This window comes from Talpa occidentalis, unplaced genomic scaffold (assembly GCF_014898055.3).
Source record: "Talpa occidentalis isolate TD23 unplaced genomic scaffold, MPIMG_talOcc4v2.1 talOcc4.9, whole genome shotgun sequence".
Classification (NCBI taxonomy): domain Eukaryota; kingdom Metazoa; phylum Chordata; class Mammalia; order Eulipotyphla; family Talpidae; genus Talpa; species Talpa occidentalis.
The window spans coordinates 57273433-57298036 of record NW_023605305.1 but is presented as its reverse complement, the minus strand read 5'-3'; the positions used below and the strand labels follow the sequence as shown (position 1 = coordinate 57298036).

Here is a 24604-nt window from a genome sequence, read left to right as displayed (position 1 = left end):
AGGGAATCTTGTGATCATGGGAAGGATAGAGGACCAACTAAACCTCCTGAATTCCTAGGATGTAAAAACCCTTTCTCTCTCTCTTCCCCCTCCTCTCCACCCCCCCTCCCCACCCCCTGAACCCTCCATCCTCCATAACCCCAACCCCACCCTTTGGCTACATTGATCTCTTAGGGCATTTACCTCCATAGGTCAGAAAGCTTGGCTCCTGCAGCTCTGCTTCTCTGCCTGTGATTTTTGCTCAGGGAAGGACTTAGACTTACTCTTTGTGGTTTTAAATTGAAAAGTCCTGTGAAAGGGCCGTGGTTGACCTAGTTTGGTTTCAGGTACCCACCCCTGGGTCATGGCAATTCTAATTCCAACCACAAGAGGAGGAGAATTTCCTGGAAAAAGGGAGTGCTGCTCTTGATTGATAAGAGAATAACTGTATACTAAATCTACTCTAGCTAATTTAGTAAGTATAGCCATTCAGTGGAGGCATTACCTTAATTTAGAAATGAGGAAACCAAAGCTCAAAGAATTGCATATTTTGCCCAAGTTCAAACATCCAGGCTGGAAACCCAGGTCTCTGTCTCTGAAGCTCATGTCTTTTTTTTTTTTTTAAAAAAAATATTTATTTATTTATTTATACAAGCACTGGGTACAGTCAGAAGCACGGGAGGGTGAGAGAATTCACCAGGCCTGAGCGGGGAGCAGAACAGGCAGACTGACGAAGTACACTGCTTAGGGGAGCAGCGGGCGCGGCAGGAGAGGTCTGCTCCTGCGTGTCATGTGGGACCCTTGCCAGCAGCTGGGGATCGAACCAGCGCTGCAGAGGCTGTGGGTAGCTTCGCAGCCCAGAACTCAACTGCTGCGCCACCGGGGAGGCCCTGAAGCTCATGTCTTAATCACTACTAGAGGGTCCTAGTAAGTTGGGTTTGTATTGACTTGTTTTACTGAATTAGCAATTAGCTATTTTTGCCCCTGCCAGATGCAGTGGTTAACCTTTGTTGGCTGCTAAACAATAAACAGAGCACTTGACCATATATTTTTCATGGACCTTTCCCTGTGTCAGGGGTATGATTCATTTGTTTAACAAATATTTGTCAGGTGGTCTGCATTTTGTCAGGCGTAGAGTTGGTATCAAAATGACCCTGCCCTCATGGAGTTTACCATCTGATATGGGAAGTCCTACCTACAAGTAACAGGAAATGCCACGTGTTTAAGCACTGTATCAGAGGATATACAGTATTCTATGGGATTGCTTGGAATTATATTTAATTTGGTTTTCAGAACTTTGATGGTTTCCTTGGGGAAATGTTATCTTTGCAGAGAGCTGAAGGGCAAGCAGGAATTGTTAGGCAGGTGATCATAAAGGCACTCTGTGTCTGGTCTGCGAGAATGGGGAAAGAGAAGAGGTGAGGACTCCAGAGGACAGTACCTCTGGAGAATGTGAAGGGTCCATTATATTAATACCTTAGACTGAGGGCAATGAGAAACCATGATTGTAAGCAGCTGAGTCACATTAATTGGATCTGAATTTAGAAAGTTCCTGTGTGAATCTATTTGCTCACTTTCCTGTTTCAATTTTCTTATCTCTAAATTGAAAGGGATAGTTCTACCCTTTACAGTTCTTTCCAATGTTAATATTCCATAAATTTTTCTTATTCTGGAAAATCTTTAATTTTCTGTTGATTTCCAGATCTCTTGAGTAGAAAGGCTTACAATTACAACTGGTGCTTAAAGAGGTGAGGTTTGTGAGAGTAGGTGTGGAAGGGGGTGGGTGTGAGGTGGGGACAGGAAGTGAAATGACTAGTGTAGCATTTTACTAGGAAATCAGGAAATAGAATTATTATGCAAGTTCCTCTGACAGTCTCTTCAAAGAAAACTGGTGATTAGCTTTAAGTCTCAGCAGACAGGTGCCCTGCTTCTAGTACAGATGAAATCTGATAGTTATTTTTCAAAAATTGAAGCGCTGCACACTGAGATATTTACTGATGGATGAATTAACGTGAAATCTGGAATTTACTTAGAAGTTAAGGATCCTCCTAAGTTTTATTTTATTTTTTTTAATGATTTATTTATTTATTTTTACAAGCACTGGGTACAGTCAGAAGCGCGGGAGGGTGAGAGATTTCACCAGAGCCAGAGCGGGGAACAGAACAGGCAGACCAGTGAAATACACTGCTGAGGGGAGCAGCGGGCGAGACAGGAGAGGTCTGTCGCGCCATGTGGGACCCTCGCCGGCAGCCGGGGATCGAACCAGCGCTGCAGAGGCTGTGGGCAGCTTCACAGCCCAGCATTCAACCGCTGCGCCACCAGGGGAGGCCCAATCCTCCTAAGTTTTAGAAGAGTCAACCTAACTAGTGAATGAAACTGTATTAATGAAAATGCATCTATTTCAGAGCTTACTTGAAAAGTTAACTTTTTTAATTTTATAAACTGCGAATATGAGTATGCCAGTAGTATATATGTAACTGTTATAGTATTTAAACAGCTTCACTTTCTCTTTAAAAAAGTATATGAGTTTTTCCATATAAAACATGATTGTAGTTGATGGTGCTGTATGATGGGTACAAAGGGTTCTATTATATAATTTTTTTTACTTTTGTATATGCTTAAATATTTCCATAAAAGAAAATAAAAAGAAAGTAATAAGATATAGATGTTCCAGGTTATTACCCAAGTTTCTTATTTACTTTTAGCACAAATGGAGAAATAATCAGATGGTCAATGACCAAATAAATTCAGAACCACTGTGTCATAAACACTGACAATTGTGTTTTAAGTTTGCATCAACTTTCATGACTTAAAATGTTCAAGACTGCATTGAGATTGTGTGGGAAGATCAAAGGAAGAGAATTACATGCCAAGAGAGGAGCAGCTCTCCCTGGGAGTTTACTGATGACATAGGGCTTGTAGTTCCTGGATCATCCCAGGAAGGTAGTCCCTTGATAGCAGGGTGAGGTGAAGAGATCACTGGTTCTGGAACTGACTCGGCTTTATGTCAGTTGAAGGGCAGTACAGCAAATAATAAACCAGAAAGATTCATTGAACCCTCAATATATGCCAGATACTGCACTAAGCTCTTTTTGTACTTTATATCATGTACATATATACTTTTTATCATGTAATTCTAATAGCTGTTCTACTAGTTAATGCTATTATTTGCATGTGAAGAGACTGAAGCATAGAGAAATTACATAATTTGTCCATGATCACACAGATTTTGTGTAATTCCCAGTAAATATTGTGGTAAATAAATAACTGAAATCCAGTGGTTACTTGTGTCTCAGATAGGATTTAGTTTGGATACACACACAGAGGAAAGTAAAATAACAACCATTTGAAATAGAATAGTTTCTCTCATACCTTTAAGAAATCTAAAGAGCCTCCCTGGTGGCGCAAGGGTTAAGACGCAGCCTGTGAGGCTGTCCACAGCTTCTACAGCACGAGTTTGATCCCTGGCCAGGGAGCCATTAGAGGTACCCACATGGCCCAGCAGACCTCTCCTGTCTTGCCCACTGCTCCCCTCAGCAGTGTACTTCAGTCAATTTGCTTGTTCTGTTCCCGACTCTGTCTCTGGTGAATCCTCTCACACCTCTGGCCTGTACACCAGCTCTTGTATGCATAATAAATAAATCTTTAAAAAATAAAATAAAATTCGAGGAGAAAAAAATCTTGCTCCCCCCCCCAAAAAAAAGATTAAAAAAAAGAGACATCTAAAAATAATTAGTCCAGGGCTGTCAGGCTCTCTGGGAATTAGGGTCCTTCTATCCCATTGATTCATTGTGAAAGTCTTCCATTTTCAAGGATACCTCATAATCCAAGATAGTATTGGAACTCCATATTCCAATCAGAAGAAAAAGGAAATGGAATGGAAGAAAGACATATCATCCACCCTCCCTCTTTTAAGAGTGCATACTAGAAATTGCATATATCATTTCTGCTTTGATCACGATGACCATGACTTAGTCCTATGTATGTGCTTAGCAGATCATAGAAAACTTCCATGTGGCAGGTCCAAGATGTAAAAGAAGACAAATATTTTCTTTATACTGTATGAGATCAGCTAAAGATTGGGGATTTTATTAGCAAAGGAGTTGGAGAGGAATTTGGGGGGCTACTAACAAACTACTGCTAAGTCCACACTCAGCTGCATTTCAGAGCCCTGGTCTTTGTAGGTATGAAATGGGCATGGTAGTCCTTCTCCTAAGATCTTTGTTAAAATGGGTAAACACATGAAAAACTGAGACACTTAATTTGTCCTTAAGAAATACTTGTTTTTTCCCTGGCAGCAGTGTTTTATTGTCCTAGAAACTCAGCACTCCAGGAATTGTCTTTACATATGTCTTAGGTCATCGCTGCCTTCCTCATCACCATCTTAGATGGCTTGTCACATGCTCTAGGGCCCAGAACTTTGAGGCACAAAGAAATTACAGAGAATAAGCATCCGCACTTTAAGAATGTTGAGAATAAAATGATGTATAATGAGCTCGGGGCCAAAAATGAAATATCCAAGATTTGGGGAGACCTTCACATCAGTGTAGACTTGCACCTGGCTTTAGGAAACTATCACACAAAAGTTTTCAGTCTGTTTTCTCCTAGATTGATAGCAGTTAAACACAGGGGCACATCAGGGTAGTCTGTCAGTGTCTGTCCTTTTGACAAGCTGAAGGTTCTCTGCTTGTAAGATGACAGATGAAAGGGACAGGAACTTCCATGAGTTGCTCTTGAAATGGTAATGTAGGTGTAACATTGTTATACCATGAGCATGTCCTTGAAAAGTCAAGGGTTGGCAAATGGAACTGGGTCTTAAGTGAGCACATTAAGGAAACTCACAGTGAATTTTCCTGTAAGCTAAGGATGACCTTTCAAACATTTTTTTTTTGCATTTTTATTCAATTAGCATGGACTTTTTCAGCACCTAATATTTAACAGGCACTGTGCTAGACCTGGAAAAATGTGATGAATCTTGTTGTTAGCTGTCAGAATTGCTCAAAATATCTGAATTATAAATTGATAAATAATATTCTCAGGCTAACTTAAGAGTCAAAAATACTAAACATTATAGCAGTCCTAAAAGTTTTTTGCTCTTTAATGCTTATTAAATCTTAAAGCATCTTGAAATTCATAGTATGGGGCCTCCCTGGTGGTGCAGTGGGTTAAGCGCCACGCTGTGAAGCTGTCTGCAGCCTCTGCAGTGTGGGTTCGATCCTGGCCGGGTGGCGAGAATTCCACATGGCGCGGCAGACCTCTCCTGTCGTGCCCGCTGCTCCCCTCAGAAGTGTATTTCTGTCGTCTGCCTGTTCTTCTCCCTGCTCTGTCTCTGGTGAATCCGCTCACCCGCCTGTGTCTCTGGCCTATGCCCCAGCTCTTGTATAAATATAAATAAATCTTTAAAAAAAATTCATAGTATGTCTTGTATGCATTCACAATTAGAATATTTTTCTTAATGGCAGGATTTACAGTGGGTGATTTCTTAGGTTTGATGAAATGCCGAATTTGAGTAGGGCTTTAGTGTTTATTATGTACCTTCATTTACCTTATTGCATTGATTATTCCCATGAGGGAGACAGGTAGTCTCCTCCACTTAATAGATGGAGATTGTGGCTATGATGGTAAGTAGATTATAGAACATTTGCATGTGGCAGGTGCAGGGAAAACAGTTAAATTTTCTCTCAAAAGCAAGTGGTTTTTCTCACGGCATTGATGTCTCTTTAATCTGCATGTGTGAACATTTATGTGAATACACATGTGTAAACACAATAGAAGTCAAGCTTCTTTTAAAGCAAAGAACTTGCTTTGAATGAAAATAATGATTTTTTTTCACTTATATAAAACTAGGCTAAAGAGTAGCCATATATTAATTTTCAGAACACAACGTTAAAAATCTGCCAAGCCTGATGCTTACAAAACAAAATTGCCTGTTGGGAAGACACATTAATTGAAAATTTCAGGTTTCATGGCAGAACCTGCCATGAAGGTAGTAAAGCAAGGGTAATTTCCATAAGGTGCTCTAAACCATTTTTTCACTCTCTATACTTACTAAGGCAGGTCAGATTCAAGGAAAGATCCAGTGCCTTTTAGCTTTCTTTCTGACCACTGGAATTGCCTCTTCAGATTGACGTAGTGGGCAAGCCATGATTAGAACAATGGGAGTTTGAATCCTAAATGATCACTGTATTAGATTGGACAAGTCACTGAAACTCATGTTTGATGCAAAATAAGGATGATACCTTTGCAGGGTTGTTGTGAAGATCAGAGTTAAAGTAGGCAAGATAAGTAATGGAAAGTGGTAACTAGTCAGTGGCAGTTATTTTTATTATTATGAGACACAAGTGTCAAGGTATTGAGTTATCTTTAAAAATATGCCCTGCTTGGAAATTTATCCTGTCTTCTGGGAGAACTAGCACTCCCTCAGGCACCAAGAACAGACATTCCTAAGGAACATTATAGGGATAATTGAGATTTTCTTCTATGAAATATTACCAGCTCACTCAGTTTTTTCCTAGCATACTTCCTCTTCTCTCTTGTGGATTGTTCTATGTGTAACTCTTGACAGCTGCCAGTATTTATGCAGTGAAACCTTGAATAACTGGGACTTAGCAAGGGGAACACTTAAATGGTCATGATTTTCCCCTCTGGACTTCATTTGGAGGAGAAAGAAGAAAATGGCAACTAAAGCTTTGAAAAAGTTAGGAAAATTTGAGACCTAGAAAGAATCCTGTAAACCTACATCATCACATTTATTGTTAAAAAGAGAAAGATTATCAGGACCTCTCTGCTGATTAATAATAGTCAGCAGAGGATTCCTAAACCACTGCTTGTCTCTGGACTGTGACCTAAATAAATGACTTTTGCATCTACCTTGGTGTTGTTGATCCTACAGCTTTTGCTACACTGACAGTCTCAAATTCAAATACTTGGAAGGGCTGACTGAAAGTGGGGTAGGCTGAATGTACCTTGGGAAGTAGTGATGAACTGTGGCAAGCAAACTAGGGCCTGGGCACCGCCTGTGAAGACATCTAAGCTAAAAAGAAAATACAGGACAAACAAAACTTGCCTGGGGACCAGATGTGGTCAGTCGGTCTCTAGTTGGAGTGTCTTGAGCCATTTATTTTCACAGACCTTATTCAATAAAGAGATACTCTGAATTATATACCTAAGTCATATTGCCAAAGGTTTCAATACTGTGTATTGATTTATATTCGTTAACGCAGAAAATTGAACAAGTGCATTTTAGAAACCTGATCATAATGCATGTTGTAACAGAGAGAATAGAGTGGAATTCCTGCCCTCATTTATTGTCTGGTTAGCCAGAATTCTTTGTTGTCCATTTATCCAAGTGAGTGCAGATGTCGCAGTGTGTAGAGCATTCACAATAGGGAACACGAGGACCACTTAGTACTAGAGATTCTGCCATATATTCATGTGCAAACATTTATAATCAAGACCCACAGTGACAGGGTTGATTTATGCCATTATTGAGCAGAAATACAGACACAGACACACACCATACAAACCTAAAACAATGTTTTAAGAAATACATCTTATCATGTGCCAAAATGGATGTTTTCTAACCTATTTCATTTTTATGAAAATGAGGTCCATGAATTGTTAAATTTATCTTATATTCTACAAGTGATCACAACGTGTAGTTTCAAAAAATCACTAGACTAGGCGATACTAATACATTTTTGTTTATTTCTTCATTAATTTATTAACTCAGTGGCTATTTATCTGTAAGTAGTGTGAATTGCTTTTTGGGGTGTCATGGGGGATATAGACTTGAGCAAAAGTCTGTAAGAAATCCAAACTCTAATAGGGAAGACCTGCATGAAAATATCTAAAAGCTGAAGCCAGAACAATCACTTCACATTATATATAATGCATTTATATTAACATACATCATAATAACAGGTCTTTTTAAGTAGGCATGCAAAATTTAAACTAATTTTGCAGATAGGAAATTGTATTTCTGAAAAAGTGACTTATCCATATAAAAATAGTAGACAGTAATGGTGATAATAGAAATTTGCTAAGCACTTATCATAAATTAGGCACTAATTTAATTCTCACTACAACCTTATTATGAGGGTCCTTTTATCCTTGCTTGCAGAGAAGAAAACTGAGACAGAGAGATTTAAGTGACTGACTCAAGGTAATAGAGCTAAGAGTCCATATAACTAGGATTCAGTCCTGGGAAATAAGTTTCCAGAACCTAAATCTTAATGAATGTATTATAATTCCTGAAACCAAAACGCACAGACCATAACCCTAGAGGTTCTGGCATAGGTTGTGGCAAATATTCAGTTCCTGTCCTCACCACAAGAGCAATTTGACATTTCCAATGGGAGAGCATTTTGGGGGTGAAGGGGATGTGGAGGAGCAGAGCCTGTCTCCTGAACATTCATTCCTGTGTGGAAAATCTTCATTGAGTTATTTAATAAAAGTGAAGTCAGCAATGGAAAAGACAGGTAAAGAACCTTTCCCCCAGTGAGAGCATGTAGTCCTTGGCTCTGCCCTATATGTGAGGTGATGTTATTGAGATAAAATAAATTATGGAGCAGTCTTGATCTTGGAAAAATAGAGAGTGAGGCTCTAAATGCCCATCTTGGATTTTAATAGTGTCATCTCCCTTCCTTAAGCCCAAGCTCTCTTCAAAATCACATAGCTATGGTTCCTTTACTAATATCCTGGGGAAGAAAATAACACTTAGCTTTTACTGAGTTCCTCCCATCGGAGGAATTAGGATTCTCAGGCAATGAGGATAGAGTTGTACCCAAGTCAGACTACTACTATTACTACTACTACTACTACTACTACTACTACTACTACTACTACTACTACTACTAATTACTCTATATGTCAGTTACTGATTTAATTCTGACTGTAACTATATAATGGTGTTCTTATCATGCTCTATATTATTGTGTAGAAGAATGATTTTCGTGGATGAGTTAATGATTTATGAATTTGATCTTTAGGATTGTAAAGAAAAATTAGTGTTGGGGTCTCCCTGGTGGCGCAAAGGGTTAAGCACCGCCCTGTGAAGCAATCCACAGCACGAGTTCGATTCCCGGCCAGGGAGGTGACCCACATGGCGCAGCAGACCTCTCCTGTCTTGCCTGCTGCTCCCCTCAGCAGTGTATTTCAGTCAGTCTGCCTGTTCTGTTCCCCACTCTGTCTCTGGTGAATCCTCTCACCCCCCTGCATCTCTGGTCTGTACCACAACTCTTGTATGCATAAATAAATAAATGTTTTAAAAAAATTAGTGTTGAAATTGGTATATATTCCAATTTAAGCCACAAACCAGTTTTAGACTGTTATGCATTAATCTAACTATGTATTGTCCTGATTTAATATGTTTTATATATTCCTGTTTTGTAAGTTTATTAATAGTTATTCTGATTGATTTTGTTTCTGTTAAATTAAGTATAAAAATAAAAATATAGTCCCTGTAGCCCAATCATGTTTTTCTTTGAATTTTCAAACTGAGGAATAGATTTCCAAAAATACAAAGGCATATGTTTCATCTATAATTTCTTCCAGCAGTGTGTTTGCAAACCGTTGAGCGAAAAAAACTGAGTGCTTTTAAATTAATTAATATCACCTTTCAGAAATGGCCTTCTCAGGTCTCCCTGGTGGCACAAGGGGTTAAGTCTCAGCACTATGAAGCTCTCTGCAGCACAAATTTGATCCTAGCCAGGGAGTTAATCCACATGGTGCAGCAGACCTCTCCTGTCTTTCCCACTGCTTTCCTCAGCAGTGTATTTCAGTCAGTCCACCTGTTCTGCTCCCCACTCTGTCTCAGGTGAATCCTCTCACCCTGCCCCCTGTACCTCTGGCCTACACCCCAGCTCTTGTATGCATAAATACATAAAATAAATCTTAAAAAAATGGCCTTCTTGAAGATTCTTAATCCAGTGATAATAAACCTCTGATTTGTCACTGTGTACTTGCTAGATACCTGGTATTTACTCTCCCTCTGGATCAGTAATGAATTAAAGGAAAAAGAAAAGTGCAAAAAAAATTTAAAATGTTATTGGAAGAGATTTATTGTAATTTGTAGAGTAAGTTACATAACTAAAATAGCTTTGAAAATTGAAAGCATAAACTTTGTGCTTAAAATTTTATTATAATTTTCCCTGTGACTGCTCAAGTTGTTTGATCTTGTTATAAATACGCATTAATTGTGATTTGAGATTCAGATCAGACCACATCCTTGTCAGATACACAGTTAGGAAAGCAACTAATCAGGGAATTTAGGTCTTCTCAGAGAGACTGGAGGGATCTTGAAGACCATGCTCTTGGTGTGTCCTGATTCACCATCTTCCTGTAAGAATCTGCTTTTGAGTGATACTTGAACAAGAAAATGTCTCTTTTTTTAAAGATTTTTTTTTTTATTTATACGATAGCCAAGGTACAGGCTAGAGGTGAGAGAATTCACCAGAGACAGAGTGGGGAGCAGAACAGGCAAACAGACTGAAAGCACTTCTGAGGGGAGCAGCGGGCGTGACAGGAGAGCTCTGCTGCACCATGAGGGAGTCTCCCTGACTGGCTGGGAATTGAACCTGCGCTGCAGAGGCTGTAGACAGTTTCACAGCGCTGTGCTCAACTGGCAGCGCCACTGGGGAGGCCCAAGGAAATGTCTTTCAATCCAATGTATTTTATGTAGCATTATGTAGAACCAGAACTTCCAGGAAACTCTTTGGGTCCCAAATGATTTGGACTGAAGCCTCTTAGATGCAAACACTTGATGTTGTGCCCTTAGGTGATCCAGACAATAACACCAAAAGAAAGCTATGAAAGGTGAAAAAGAAGTGAAGCTGGGTTTGTGTATGGGTTCAAGCAAATTTTATACATACGGACATTTTTTCCTATTGTTTTGGTGATGAGAGTCGCTGGAAGAAATTTTGAAAAGCTCCTCATTTAATCATTCCAAATCTGAATAGGGAAAAGTGCAGTTTTTACCTGTACTTTTTTTTTTTTTACCTGATCTTCACCTGAAGTGATCCAATTTCAGGTGAATATAAACTTTTTGTAACAGTGTTGGGGTCCTCCTAAAGAATAAAAGTACAAAATCACAAACATAAAATTAACTGCATACTTTTTAAGGAGCTTCTGCATGAAAGAGGCTTGACCTTTGAGCTCCATTAACTTTTGTAATAAATTTTCCTTTTATAACTAATAACTGCTTTCTTTGCCCAGAAGTTTCAAGGAAAAAAAGGGGAAGAATGGAAAGAAAATCCTTCTCTGTCTCTCTTCCCAACCATTCGTCTAGCCAGCTGAGTGGTATAGCTCTTTCTTCAGTACTAAATAATGGCAGATCTGAGATTGCACCTTACTCAACCTTGCACACACTCCTGCCCCAAATTTATTTGTTCAACAAATAGTTACTGAACGGTCACATTTACCCACCAGGTGGATGGATCCCAACTGCCTCCTAGCGTTAGAATAGCCAGTTCTTTGGTGTCTCACTTAGGGATCATCCCCATTCTGGGAAATGTGCAAAATACTGTTGTTAAGCATACAAACAGCTTGGCATTTAACATGCGTTCTTTTTCTGTTCAATTGAAGTACAATTCTGTCCTCCAGGACGGTAGCCGTCGGGCTGGGGCTTTGACTTGCGAATCTCCCAGGAAATATAGGTGAAGTTATACGAAATGGGCGTGTCTGGATCTAACCAAGAGACCCCCTCATCCCCAAAGCTTACCAGGCAGACACATCTAGCCCCTTTCTTTATTTCACGCACGAGAAATCACCCTCCACCCTTGTTGTAGTAGTCCCCTCCCACTTCTACCCCGCCCCATTTTCCACCTAGAACCCCCTTCCCTGTGCATCTCTCCTCCTGTCCTCGCCTCCTACCTCCCCGCGGGCCAGCTGCGCTTGGAGCTGCCCTGCAGCGCGGCGGGGCGACGCGTGACACCTATAGAATTGCTTCCGGGCACACCCCAACTACAGCGTGGCTGGCCCCGGCCGAAGCTCAGCTGGGCCAGCGCTCCGCGGCGCCCCCGAGGACGCGCGTACCCGCTCGCTCGCGCCCTTCCCTCTCCACCTCCCGCCCCGCCTCCCGCCTCCCGCCCTCCGCCTTCGCGCCTGGTGCCCAGAGCCGCGCTCAGCCCAGGGCGGTGGCTTCGTCGCGCCCCGAAAACCTGCTCTCGGGTGGCCGCTCCCTCTTTTCCCTCCTCTTTGCGTCATGTCGGGCACTTGATGGTTTCCCCACCACCACCTTTTTTGTTTTTGTTTTTTTTTTAATTCCTCCTTTAGCCTTTTCCACCTTCCACCTCTCCTTTCGTCTCCCAGGTTGATTTTTCCCCCTCTTCTTTGGGCTTGCCCATGAGCCTCCTCGGGAGCTACCGGAAAAAGGCCAGCAACGATGGTTATGAATCCTTGCAGCTGGTGGACAGTAACGGGGACTTGAGTGCCGGGAGCGGCGCGGGTGGCGGCAAGCAGAGAGTCTCTGCCGGGGCGGCAGCGCGCAGTCCCGCCCGGCAGCCGCTGGACCGCGCCAGCACCATGGACAGCTCAGGTAGCGCCGAGGGCCAGGAGCGCGGCCCTGTGCTCCAGCCCCGGGCGCCCACCCTCACCCTGACCTGGGAGAGGGCGGGGTGGAGGCGAAGGCATCTAATGCCACCAGGGAGTCGTGTCTCTAATTTCTCTAGTCTAGGGAGCGAGGAAACGTTAGATCAGTCCGGAGGCCCAGTGACCGCAGCGAGCACCTCTTAAGCTCGCCTGGCTGCTGAGCACACCATCTGTGGGCGGGGAGGGGAGGGGAGCAAAAAGGGGTGGGAAGAGTGGACCAGAGAAGCTCGGGGTGGCTCGGGGAGTGGCTGGGAACAAGGGGGTGGGGGAGAAGCAGCTGCTTGCACTACCCAGCTGAATGGGGGGGAGAGGTGAAGCAGCAAGTGCGTTGATTGTTTTTGCAGCCTGCTAACGGTATTTATCCCAATTGTTATTCTCATAATGCTTATGCTGTTTGCAATTCTATAAAGCTCCGCCTCTTCTCAACTCTGCTGTCTGCTAGGGTTAATGCTGTTAAGCTTTCTTGAGCAATTGTACCTGGAATCTAGAGCTGTTTTACATAGCGTTTATGATTTATTTAATCAGTTGTTGGCTTTGATCTTGTTTGTCTTTTTTTTTTTTGCATTAAGCGTATTAATTTTTCATTAATCTTTATATGTCAGGAAAATGGAAATGCCTCTAAACTTTGTATCTGGACTTATAATGCCTTTTATAAGCATTTTAGCAAGTTGGGCTTCTTTCTTGAAAATGATCTTTTAGCATTTTCCACAGCAAAACAATATGTCCATGTTGGACCAGGAGTAGTAGTATAGCTGTTTGCTCACCTTTTCAATGAGCCAGAATCCAAGGATTGTTTACATAGAGATAATTTATAATTAAAGTGCCCAGTGGTTTGTTCTACACTGGTAACTTTAATGTCGGACAACTGAGGATTCCAAAAGAAAGATTCATGTTGACTGGTTTGGACAGTAATGAAACCACACTGAATTTAATTCTTACCCTTTGCAAATAGTTGCTTATTCCTTTTAATTATGTAATGGCATTCCCTGTACTACCACATTATATTTTCTCATCCCAAAGTGGAATGAAATGTTGTCTACAGATGTTTAAGTGTCCTGTGCTGAAAATGAATTTTAGCCATGCAAACTGGTATTGAAGTTTAAAAAGGTATTGGTGAGATGTTCTCTCAGTTCCATATTAAATTGACATTAAGATTATCCCAAGGAACTGATGGTTTTCCAGGACTTTGATATTGATGCTGTACCTGGTTATCTGATTTTTGTTATTTTAAATCTTTGGTATATCAAAGTACAAACCATATTTTGTCTGGATGTGTGTCCTTTTAATCTTAAAAAAAAAAGATTCACATACTCTAAATAATGCTATCACAATCCTTTTTTTTTTTTTAAACATAGAGGGAAAAAGAACAGCTTCTAAATGAGTGTGAAGAAGCCCCACTTCTGGGAAATGTGAATTTTTATGTATTTTCATAGGGACTTTAACGTTAAGATTTGGATTTTTAAAAAAAGTATATTACATTCTGGAACAAATTCAAAATCTGTTACCCAAGTGGGGTTATATACCAGGCACTGTGCTAAGATCTTTGGGAAAGAGAGTAGTAAAGGAGACACTTCTGACCTCTAGGGGGTCATTATTTAATTCATGAAGGCAATAATTTGAACACAGAGGAGCCTGCTATACAGATCCTGATTTTTTAAGGAATGTCTTTTTCATTAAATTAGACATATTTTAATTTAAAATTTTTTATTTTATATATTTTACATCATTTTCATTTTTGTACAATAAATTAGACTTTTTAAAATAGATTTAGAAAAGAAGAATGAATTGCCTTGATAAACTTGTAACGGGAAAGAATTTTTATTAAGAATACCGCTCTTGGACCTCCCCGGTGGCACAGCGGTTGAGCGCTGGGTTGCGAAGCTGCCCGCAGCCTCTGCAGCGCCGGTTCGATCCCCGGCTGCTCCCGGCCACCAGAGGAGGGTCCCACATGGCGCGCAGACCTCTCCTGCCGCCCGCTGCTCCCCTCAGCAGTGTACTTCGGTCCTTCTGCCTGCTCTGCTCCCCACTCTGGCTCTGGTGAATTCTCTCACCCTCCCGCGCTTCTGACTGTACCCAGTGCTTGTATAAATAAATAAATCAATCTTTAAAAAAAAAAAAAGAATACCGCTCTTAATAAAATAATTTTTATTAAGAATTTTTATTAAGAATTTTTATTAAGATTGTTCATTATGATCTAACTAGTGCTACATACAGGGGTTGTAGGATGTCCCCTTTCCCCACTCCTCTTTCTGGATAGGGGAGTGTCATGGCTTTATTGTATCAGTGCTGTGCACCTTATGACTATGTTGACACATATTTTCAATTGAAAATGCAATTTGTTTGAGAGGATGCTGTTTGTTTGGTTTGGATGAGGGATCCGGACCCTTTCTCTTAATGGGTCTTTTAAGTAGTTCAACTATATTTGTCTTGTCTAATTGTAGTTCCTTTTTCTAAGATCCTCAAAGAGTATGATGTAAATGTGTCCATTTATTTAACATATTAATTAAACTCTTGGATAATTTCTAAAGTAGCAGCAATCTGCCCATTTGTTCAACTGATTATACTGTGGCATGTTGAGTAGGATCTGTGGCTCAATGAGATTTTGCTCTGACAGAAATGGAAAAAGTATGTTGAAGTTCCTCTAGAGAATGTAAAACTTAGTCAACAATACCTTATACTTTCATAACTATTTATAATAGAACAAGTGGACTCTTCCCCTTAATTCTATTAGGTAGAGTAAGCATCATGTGCCTGTGCCTAGCGACTTGGGATCAAACTCGCTGGAAACCCTAGAAAAATTTTAAGCTTGTTCTCCATTTATAAAAGAAGAATCCTAGTAGTTCTTATCCCAGAACTTTGTTTATTCTCATGAAAACAACATATAATAACATTTGCAATTTTCTTCACTTTGCTGTCTGTACCCTTCCAATTTATCAGTTGAGAAAACACTTTTAGAGATGGTAGGAGCCTTGTTCAAGGTTAAATAGTGAGTTGATAACAGTTACATTTGGGTTTTCTGACTTAAGGTCTAAGTTTTCCTCCACTGAAAGAATTGTTTTTCTTTCTAGGCATAATTCAACAGATTGTTGAAATCGAAGCAATATTATCCATGTTGATTTTCACTTTTAGATGAAAGAGTAACAGATGTTTAGAGAAATGTAATTATTTTCCAAGTCAACATTCTCCTGTAGTAGATTCCAAAGAAGCCCCTTAGCTGGGTATGTCTTGCAGAACTCACTGCTTGCTTTGGCTCCCTTTCTCTTCATTGAAATAATTCTCTAGAAAAGATTGTCATTTGGAGATCATTGTCTCATATCCCAAATGGCACTTCAACTGTCCTAGCTGATTAGCTCAGAAACCCCATATTTCTCTTATGTGCATTTCATCTTCTAGGGAAAGTAGAATCAACAAAAACAGAACTCCCAACTTTTAAAAAAGATGTATTTTTTTAAAAGATTTATTTTATTTATTTATACAAGCACTGGTACAGTCAGAAGTGCGGGAGGGTGAGAGAATTCACCAGAGCCAGAGCAGGGAACAGAACAGGCAGACTGATGAAGTACACTGCTGAGGGGAGCAGCAGGCGGCAGGAGAGTGCTGCGTGCCATGTGGGACCCTTGCCAGGCGGCTGAGGATTGAACTGGCGCTGCAGAGGCTGCGGGCAGTTTCGCAACCCAGCGCTCAACCGCTGCACCACCAGGGAGGCCCAAGATGTATTTTTTTTAACTGCTGTCATGTTGGTTTACAATGCTGCATATTGTATGGGGCTATAGGTTCAGTCTTTTCAGATGTATGTTACTATGCCTCACACACCACCAAACACCCATATTCTTCCACCATATTCCATGGGGCCCCCTATTCCCTTTGCTTCCAGTACCCCCCTGCCTTCTGATAGCCTCAGTTTTGCAGTAACATTTCTAGGGTTTGTTTTGGTTTAGTTGTGTCTTTAGAATATAAAAATAAAATTTATTATTAATTAAAAAAAATAAAAATGGGGGGAAGGTAATTATATCAGATGATAAATATGTTAATTAACCTGATAGTGATAATCGTTTCACTCTGTATGTATACATCAAGTTATCATTGTGCAATTTAAATGTAATATGTTATTTATCATTGATACCCCCCAATAAATCAAGGGGTTAAAGAAAAAGTTAAAAAAACAAACAAACAAACTGGTATTATGTAAAGAATCAGAGAAAAACCTTTTGTGATAGCACATCTTGGTGCTCATCTATTCAGATACTCAGAAAGTATCTACTCAGAAAGTCTATCGGTACACAGTCTGGCCTATATTTGTTCATCGCATATAACATGTAATAAAAAGTGGTTGCTCAATATAAAAAAAAAAGAACTCTCAATCTTGAGTCACTGAAGTTTTCTGACATAAAGCTTTACTTATCAAGTTCTTAATGGCAAGCCATAAAAAAGTAGTACAATTAAAATCTGTTTTCATATTTCAATGGTCTTTAAAAGTATAAGGATAATAAAGAATGCTAAAATACCTTTTGTTTAGTGTGAATCTGATTCTCCATGTTCTCCCAGCAGCCTGTACATCTCTGTTACAGTGCTCATCACATTGAGTTGTGATATGTTGTCGGGCCTGACTCTCCCTCTAGACTGTAAGTAAAGTTCAGAGCAAGGCTATGTCTTATTCACCTTTGTATTCTTGTCACAGCTTGGCATTTTTTAGGAGCCTGATAAAAACTCACTGAATGAATGAAAGCATGAATGGTTTTTGAATTTTTAAAAAGGGAAATTACAATGAAATATGCCCATCTAAACCTAAAAATAAGCGTACAGCTAGCTTTTAACAGAAACGAGGACAGACTTGAAAGAAATGAAACTGTTGGCAGAAAACTAGACCAATTCAATAATGAGTATTTTTCATATGCAAGGACACTGGAGGGAAGAGAAAGATAATTAATACATAGTTCCAGACCCCCAGGAGTTTTTGAATGTAGAAATGTGAAGAAATAGCTAGCTTATAAAAGACTGCTTTCTTCACCAAAAATTTACCAATCTATTGTATGATTCATCCTCAAGGTAGCCTTTTTTAAACATGAACACTAAATTATATAATATTTTTTGCAGACTAGCAGTAGGTAACTTTTATCTGCAGACCTGTGTGTTTCTTCATCAGTACCACAAAGTTTGCATTTTAGTCATTTTCAAATTTAATCATAAGAATTCCTAGAATCACTTTTGGCCATTTGCAGTTGTATGTAAGCTTTATGGTGACTTCTTGCTTTTTATAACCTGTACTCACTATCTTGAACTCCTTTTGGAAAGAATCCTTAGTTCTTAGATGTATTGAAGAATCCTCAAGTTTAGATTTTGCATTTTCTCATTAGAAAAACTTGTAACTCAGGGGAAAAAAAGTAATTATAGTTACTGCATATTAAACTGTGTCTCTTGAAATTTACTTGGAAGCTTTAGATGGAGCAGCTCAGTGTCTGAGTAATAAGTCTTTCATGGTCCAAAGAATTAGAAATTTCATGGCATGTGCCAAAAGATCTGGTAATTTCCACTATTTTTAATTCCTCTACCTGGCATGTTAGGTAAATAGAATACAGACCATAGTCTAGATTTAGCATATATTGTTATTTCAATAATGCATCAGAGCTTAATTATAAAAGGTACTAGTGATAGCACTTAAAATTCTACTGTGTGTGCTAACAATGCCAATAACCCCACCAACAAAGCAATCAGATGGCTCAGCACCTCCTGTGCGGTGTTGGGTTTGTACATGCAGAAAATCATTGTTGGCTTGTTGTGGTGTAGTACCTTACCTGCTGGCAAGTTCGTTTGGCTATGTTGTAGACCACTTCCTGCTTTTAGAAATGTTATTCTGTGATAGAATTGCACATCAGTATTGGGTATATTTGGCAAAGGCAATGTGAATAAATGGTGTAATAATAAACATAAAAAGTGCTACGGGGTATAGAAGAATGAATCATAATTTCAATCAGGAATACTAGGGAAGGCCACAATAGAAAGTGAGGCTTGAGCCAAAAGTCAGTGTGTGCAGAAGGGAAGGCAAATTGTTTTGGGCTGAGACACAGAGGCTCCATTGTTCATGGTGTGTTGAGAGAAGTGCACTTAGGGCCAGATAAATGGGAAGTGCTATAGTGGGTAGCACCAGGAAGACAGATTGAACCCCCATCAGGGTGGGCCTGCTAAGGAGACTGGCCTGTATTCCCTAGGTAGTGGGAAGGCACTGAAGATTTGGGAGTGGGACTGAAGCCAGGCCAATGTACCTGAAAGGCATAAAACCTAGAGACCATGATTCTTTCAAGGCCCACAAAATTGATTTAATTTTATTTTCTTTTAAAAACCAGAATAAAGTGAAGGAGTATTATAGTAAGGAGCTCATCTTTATACCAATGCAGAAAAAAAAATATTATCAATATATAATATTTTTAGATGGCAGAAAGGGCACATGAAAGCAAAAGTGCCTACGGTCCCCAAAAATCCTATTGTTGCCTCAGGTGAAGAGTGTAATGTGTGACTCCTGGGGATAATTTACGAGTGTCAAGGATGGTTCTCATCTGTGATTCTCAGCTGTGTCCTGGCTACATCAGATTTCCTTGAGGTGCTGCTTGAAACATAGATCCCTGAGCCACAGGAGAGTCTGATTTGGAGAGAGAGGGTGTACTGAAAGAGAGTGTGTGCACCAGGAGGGCAGAGAGAAAATTAAGTGATGGTTGGTCGATGACTTGAGAAAGGATGAAGGTCCAAGCCAGGGCTGCGCAGGTGGGGCTGTGGAAGAAAGGCAGCTGGAAAAATGTCACACAAAAGAATGAACAGACTGACAACTGACCAGATTGGGATAGGTATAGGGGAGACTGAAGACATCTAACTTGGGTGGCAGGAAGAGAGGAGGTAGTTTTCCAGTCTTGGCCAGAAGTGGAAAATGTGACCACCTAGTTTTCTATATTGCAAGTGCAGTACGAGCACTATCAGCTTGGGCACAAGGTTCACCAGGCTTTCTGTTTTTGGTAGACATCCCATTAGGCTGTGCATATCTCCATGGGGAAAGGTGAGTGCTGTTGAGGGGCAAGAGGCACGAGCAGAGCCCATGTTTGCTGGAGGAGGAGAAGGTAATCAGTGGAAAGGCTAGAAGCCAAGCTCTGTGGCGCTGCGCCGAATCCAGAGCTGAGACCAAAGACCCCAGTGATTCCCCTTATGCCCATTCTCACTGGGGGAGCCCTGAGTCTGTGTCCTTGCCTGGTGATGAAAGCATAGGAAGAAAGCTTAAGCACCAAAAAATTTGGAAGGTAATTATTGAAGCATGGTTTCTATGGAAACAAACAAGTACATGAAAAAAGCCCTGACCCCAGGAAATCTCATGAATTGCCTTGTGCCAGCATTTGGTCATTTGAGCACTGACATAAAAATCTTTACTGAATAGCAGTCCTTATTTCTTGTTATCCTTGTTCTGCTTTTACTTTTCCCTCTTCTGCAGTTCTCTCTCCTCTTTTCTTTATTTTTCTTCTTTCTCCTTCCTCTCCATCTTCAATTTTCCCTTCCTTCCTTCCTTCCTTCCTTCCTTCCTTCCTTCCTTCCTTCCTTCCTTCCTTCCTTCCTTCCTTCCTTCCTTCCTTCCTTCCTTCCTTCCTTCCTTCCTTCCTTCCTTCCTTCCTTCCTTCCTTCCTTCCTTCCTTCCTTTCTTAAAATTTATTTATTTATACAGCAGTGGGGTACAGGCCAGAAGCGCAGAAGGGTGAGAGAATTCACCAGAAACAGTGTGAGGAGCAGAGCAGGCAGATAGACGGAGAACACTGCTGAGGGGAGCAGCGGGCGAGACAGGAGAGGTCTGCCATGCCATGTGGGTATCTCCCTGCCCGGCTGGGAATCTAACTGGCGCTGCAGAGGCTGCGGACAGCTTCACAGTGCTGCGCTCAACATGCTGTGCCACCGGGGAGGTCCTCCATCTTCAATTTTCTTGTGCTCACCTTCCCTTTGTCTTCTATTCTTCTGCTCCCATCTTCTCTCTCCTTTTCCCCTTTCCTATCTGGTTTTTCTACACATTTCCCCAGTCAGTGAGTCAGCATATTTAGGAGAAGAGTAGCCCCATGTTTTAGGAAGGGGTGTGTGTGTGTGTGTGTGTGTGTGTGTGTGTGTGTGTCTTAGATCCCAACCAACTGCCTGTGGTGTGAACACTGGTATTATTTTCCATTTTGGGTTATTGCATCTGACCTATCTAAAATTTCACTTGCTGCTTCAATTAGCCAAGTAGTCTGTGCTGTGATGTGGTGACAAGAGATTTCATAAGCCTCCATCCCAGAGGTAGCTGCATTTCATTCAGATAAAGGAAAAAAAAAATTACTTACTAATTCACAGCTAGGGATTGCAAGGTAATAGCTTGCCATTTTCCCTCCCTGCCTCTCCTACCTTCCCGTGCAGGAAAGCAGATCTTTCTCTTTCCCTTCCCTATTGCTGAAGCCTAGATAAACTGCTCTATTTTCAACCCTTCCCAGGTCTGATATTTGAATGTTATTGAACAGTGGGGAATCATGAGTCAGAGACCCCAGATATATGTTCTGGTTTTGTCATTTACAACCTGTGACCTTGGGCAGGTTATTCAATGAGAAAAATCATGTTTGCTCCTGCCTGCTTTGCAGGTGAAATGTGAGCCTGTAGATGAAAGCTCTTTGCAGTGGACAGCTCTTCATTCATTTCATAAATGTCTCCTGACTGACTATTACGTATGACACTCTTCTCAGAGCCAGATACAGTGGAGGATGAGGCAGTAAGATCTCAGCACTTGTGAGCTGAGTCCTTAGACTCTGTTAAGTCCTTAGAGAGCAGAAGCCATGCCACAAATCAATAAATAATGAAGGGTTCTATGCCATGCTAAACGCTACGGAGGGGCTGGAGTGAAGAGAGGATAACTCAGGATGATGGTGGGAGGAGCATGTTCCTGTTATACAGAGCATGATCATGGATGCCTTATCGAGGAGGAAACTTTTGAACTGACACCTGAAGAAACAGAAGCAAACAGAAAAGAAAAAAAGAAAAAGAAAACTGAGTGTAGAGCATTTAAAGTATTAAGTACAGCAAGTGTAAAGATCTGGAATAGGAAGAAAGCTTTGCAGAAAGGAGTGTGTTACTGGTATAATTTGCTCTTACTGAGAATGTCAATGTGGGAATTGTGTTTTTAAGAGACCCATTAGACTGAATGTCTCATTAAAGAATTTGAAGTGACTTCTTAGGTATTCGAAATTGTAGATAGAATATATAATATGTTATATTATCTCTTTCTCTCTCTCTCTATAGACATATATATTACACACCATAGATAATGTCAGCAACTGTCCTTTTAACTTCAGTGGTCTGCCTTTTTTTAAAGTTTGCCCAAATGAAACAATATTTTCATAGCATCTTGGTGTTGGCAACATGTTCTTTTATGTCCTATCAAATTTAGTTCTTACAATTTTCCAGTAAAGTAGGTGGCATTAACAATATGCTTTAAAGATGAGAAGCTCTGTTAAGTCCAATGCATTAATACACAGCCAAGCCAGCAGCAGGCCCCAGGTCTTCTGACATATTGGATCGTGACAGAGATTTGCAAAGGAGGAGAGCTGATCAACTAATTTGGGAGGAGACAAGCTGGGGACTAGAACAGGGTTTTAACTACTGGAGAAATTGACTTAGGTTGCTTCAAAAGCATAACTGGATTTCACTTTAATTCTTGGTCTTAAAATCCAGCCATTAAATCCTCTAGCAGACTAGGAGCCTGGCTTTGTCTCTCAGTGTGCCAGGAGAGAGCTGTCTCCATTATGCCTCTCACTGGCACACAGAGCCTGGGAGGCTTTCACACACTGTCTTGTTTTGTGAACATTTGCAGTTGTAACAGAAGACAGTTCTATTTCGTGTGTTGCTTTGTTTTCAAGTCATTGCTTGAGAGCTGGGCTTCTTGTCTCTTAAAAACTAAAAGCAAACCAAACAAAACCCCCTGTTTTTATTATAGCAGTGATACATGTTTATGAAAAGAAAATTTCAAAAATCCAGAAAGTGATATAAATATGAAATTAAACATCCATTTCTTTCTCTCTAGCTTTCAGTCTTACTCCCCAGAGAGAATTAATGTTAATTTTTTGGTATATACCTGCAGAATTTTCTAAGCATATGCAAGCCTATATACAACCACATGTTCATGTACACACATTGGTATCTAATGTATACATGTATGTACTAAAATCCTTTTTTTTTTTTTGTGGGACCCTCGCCGGCAGCTGGGGAATGAACCGGTGCTGCAGCCTCGCAGCCCAGCACTGAACTGCTGTGCCACCAGGGGAGGCCCTACTAAAATCGTTTTTTAAAGAAAGATTTTATTCATTTATTTTTACATAGAAGAACTGGCGTGTAGGTCAGAGGCATGGGTGGTTGGGTGGGTGAGAGAGTTCACCAGAGACAGAGTGGGGAGAAGAACAGGAGGATTTATTGCTAAAGGGAGCAGTGGGCGAGACAGGAGAGGTCTGCTGGGCCATGTGTGGGTTAGCTCCCTTGGCCGGGGATCGAACTCAGGGTGCGCAGTGGACGGTCGTGTTGGTAATGATGAGACTCAACCTCTAGGCCATCAGGGAGACCCTATCCTAAAATCCTTGCATGCATGCTGGTTTATAACTTGGGTTTTTACTTAACACTATGTTTTGTGCAACTCTCCACATTATTACCCAGAGATGTCCTTCACTGTCTCCAATGACTGCTTTGAATGCCACTGTCCCAATTCCTCTTTTGATAGGTAGTAAATATCTTTGAACGTATGCTTTGTATACTGTAAAGGTGATATACTCATGGGATTAATTCTTATAGCAGAATTGGTAGAAGAAAGAGCTTATACACTTCACATTACCCTAGATCTTGCCAGATTGCTATCTTTAAACATTGCACCTACTTAAATTTCAACCAACAGTGTATGAGGCTGCATGTTTTTCCACATCCTTGTCAAAGCTGAGTATTATCAAACTTCTTAATTTTGGACTGTCTTCTTAGGAATAATAATAATGCTTTGCTTGAAACAGTATTAATTATTGATACTTGCATGAATTATTTTTGGTTTTGAAAATGTATTTTAATTGCGTCTTATTATGTAGGTAATACAACATAGGCAAAACAATTTAGAAAATGCAAAAAAATACAAATAAAAATAATGGATTAATTTACTTTCCATGGATGACCATAATTAACATTTTGCAGTATATCCTTTGCATAAAGCATGAATGAAAAGATTTTCTGCTACTTTCTTGGCAGATTTGTTGATTGTGGCTCCTAGTTTTCATACAGAATAGTACAGTAGGACAGTGGGGAGAGAACGGGAATTGGAGCTAAGGGCAGTTCTAGATTCAAGTTTTGATATCACTGACTAGCTTTGTACCTTGGGCAAGTTATTTTACCCATATGAGCCCCTTCTGATAAGAGATAAAGACTTTCTTCTCAGTGGGGCATGGGAAATCAAAAAGGATAAGATGTAGAGAAATGCTAATGCATTCCCTGCACTACAAAAGATGCTTGAGAAGTGTTGGTTGTCTCAAGAAACTGAAGTGCAGTAAAGCCTCATTGTCCTGAGATATCTGCAGGGTGGATCCTTTTTCAATCCATTTTAACAGTGTCTGAGCATTTTTTCCCACTGTATTCATTCTGGGATTGTTCATAAGTTTTGAAGCAAAGGTCATCATATACACCTCATAAATGTATGGAATATTTATTAGCAGAACTCTTGGTTATTTATTAGCAGAACTCTTGTATCAAACTCAGGTTTGATACATTGTGGCAACTCAATTCAACCCAGTTCAAGAATAATTTTGGTGTGGAGGATAATACCTAGGAAGTTTCAGAGGATGAAAGGAAGTGAGTATTTATGTTCTAAGCATGACTAGGCATTGTTTTTCTTCACCTTTATTCATTCCTTTCCAAAATTTCTACAAAAGCTAATTCATGTGAAACAGTGGTTATCAATGAGGGTCAATCTCTGGAGACATTTTGACTGTCACAATAGCTGGGGGCAGGCTCAAGTAAGAGTTCTTATTGG

At 40.4% G+C, this 24604-nt stretch overlaps 1 protein-coding gene across 3 annotated transcripts in view; it reads left to right on the top strand.

The window, feature by feature from the left end:
• The window catches only part of DNAJC6 (DnaJ heat shock protein family (Hsp40) member C6), a 120104-nt gene that overhangs the window by 26931 nt on the left and 68569 nt on the right, over positions 1 to 24604 (top strand). The window lies entirely within an intron of this gene.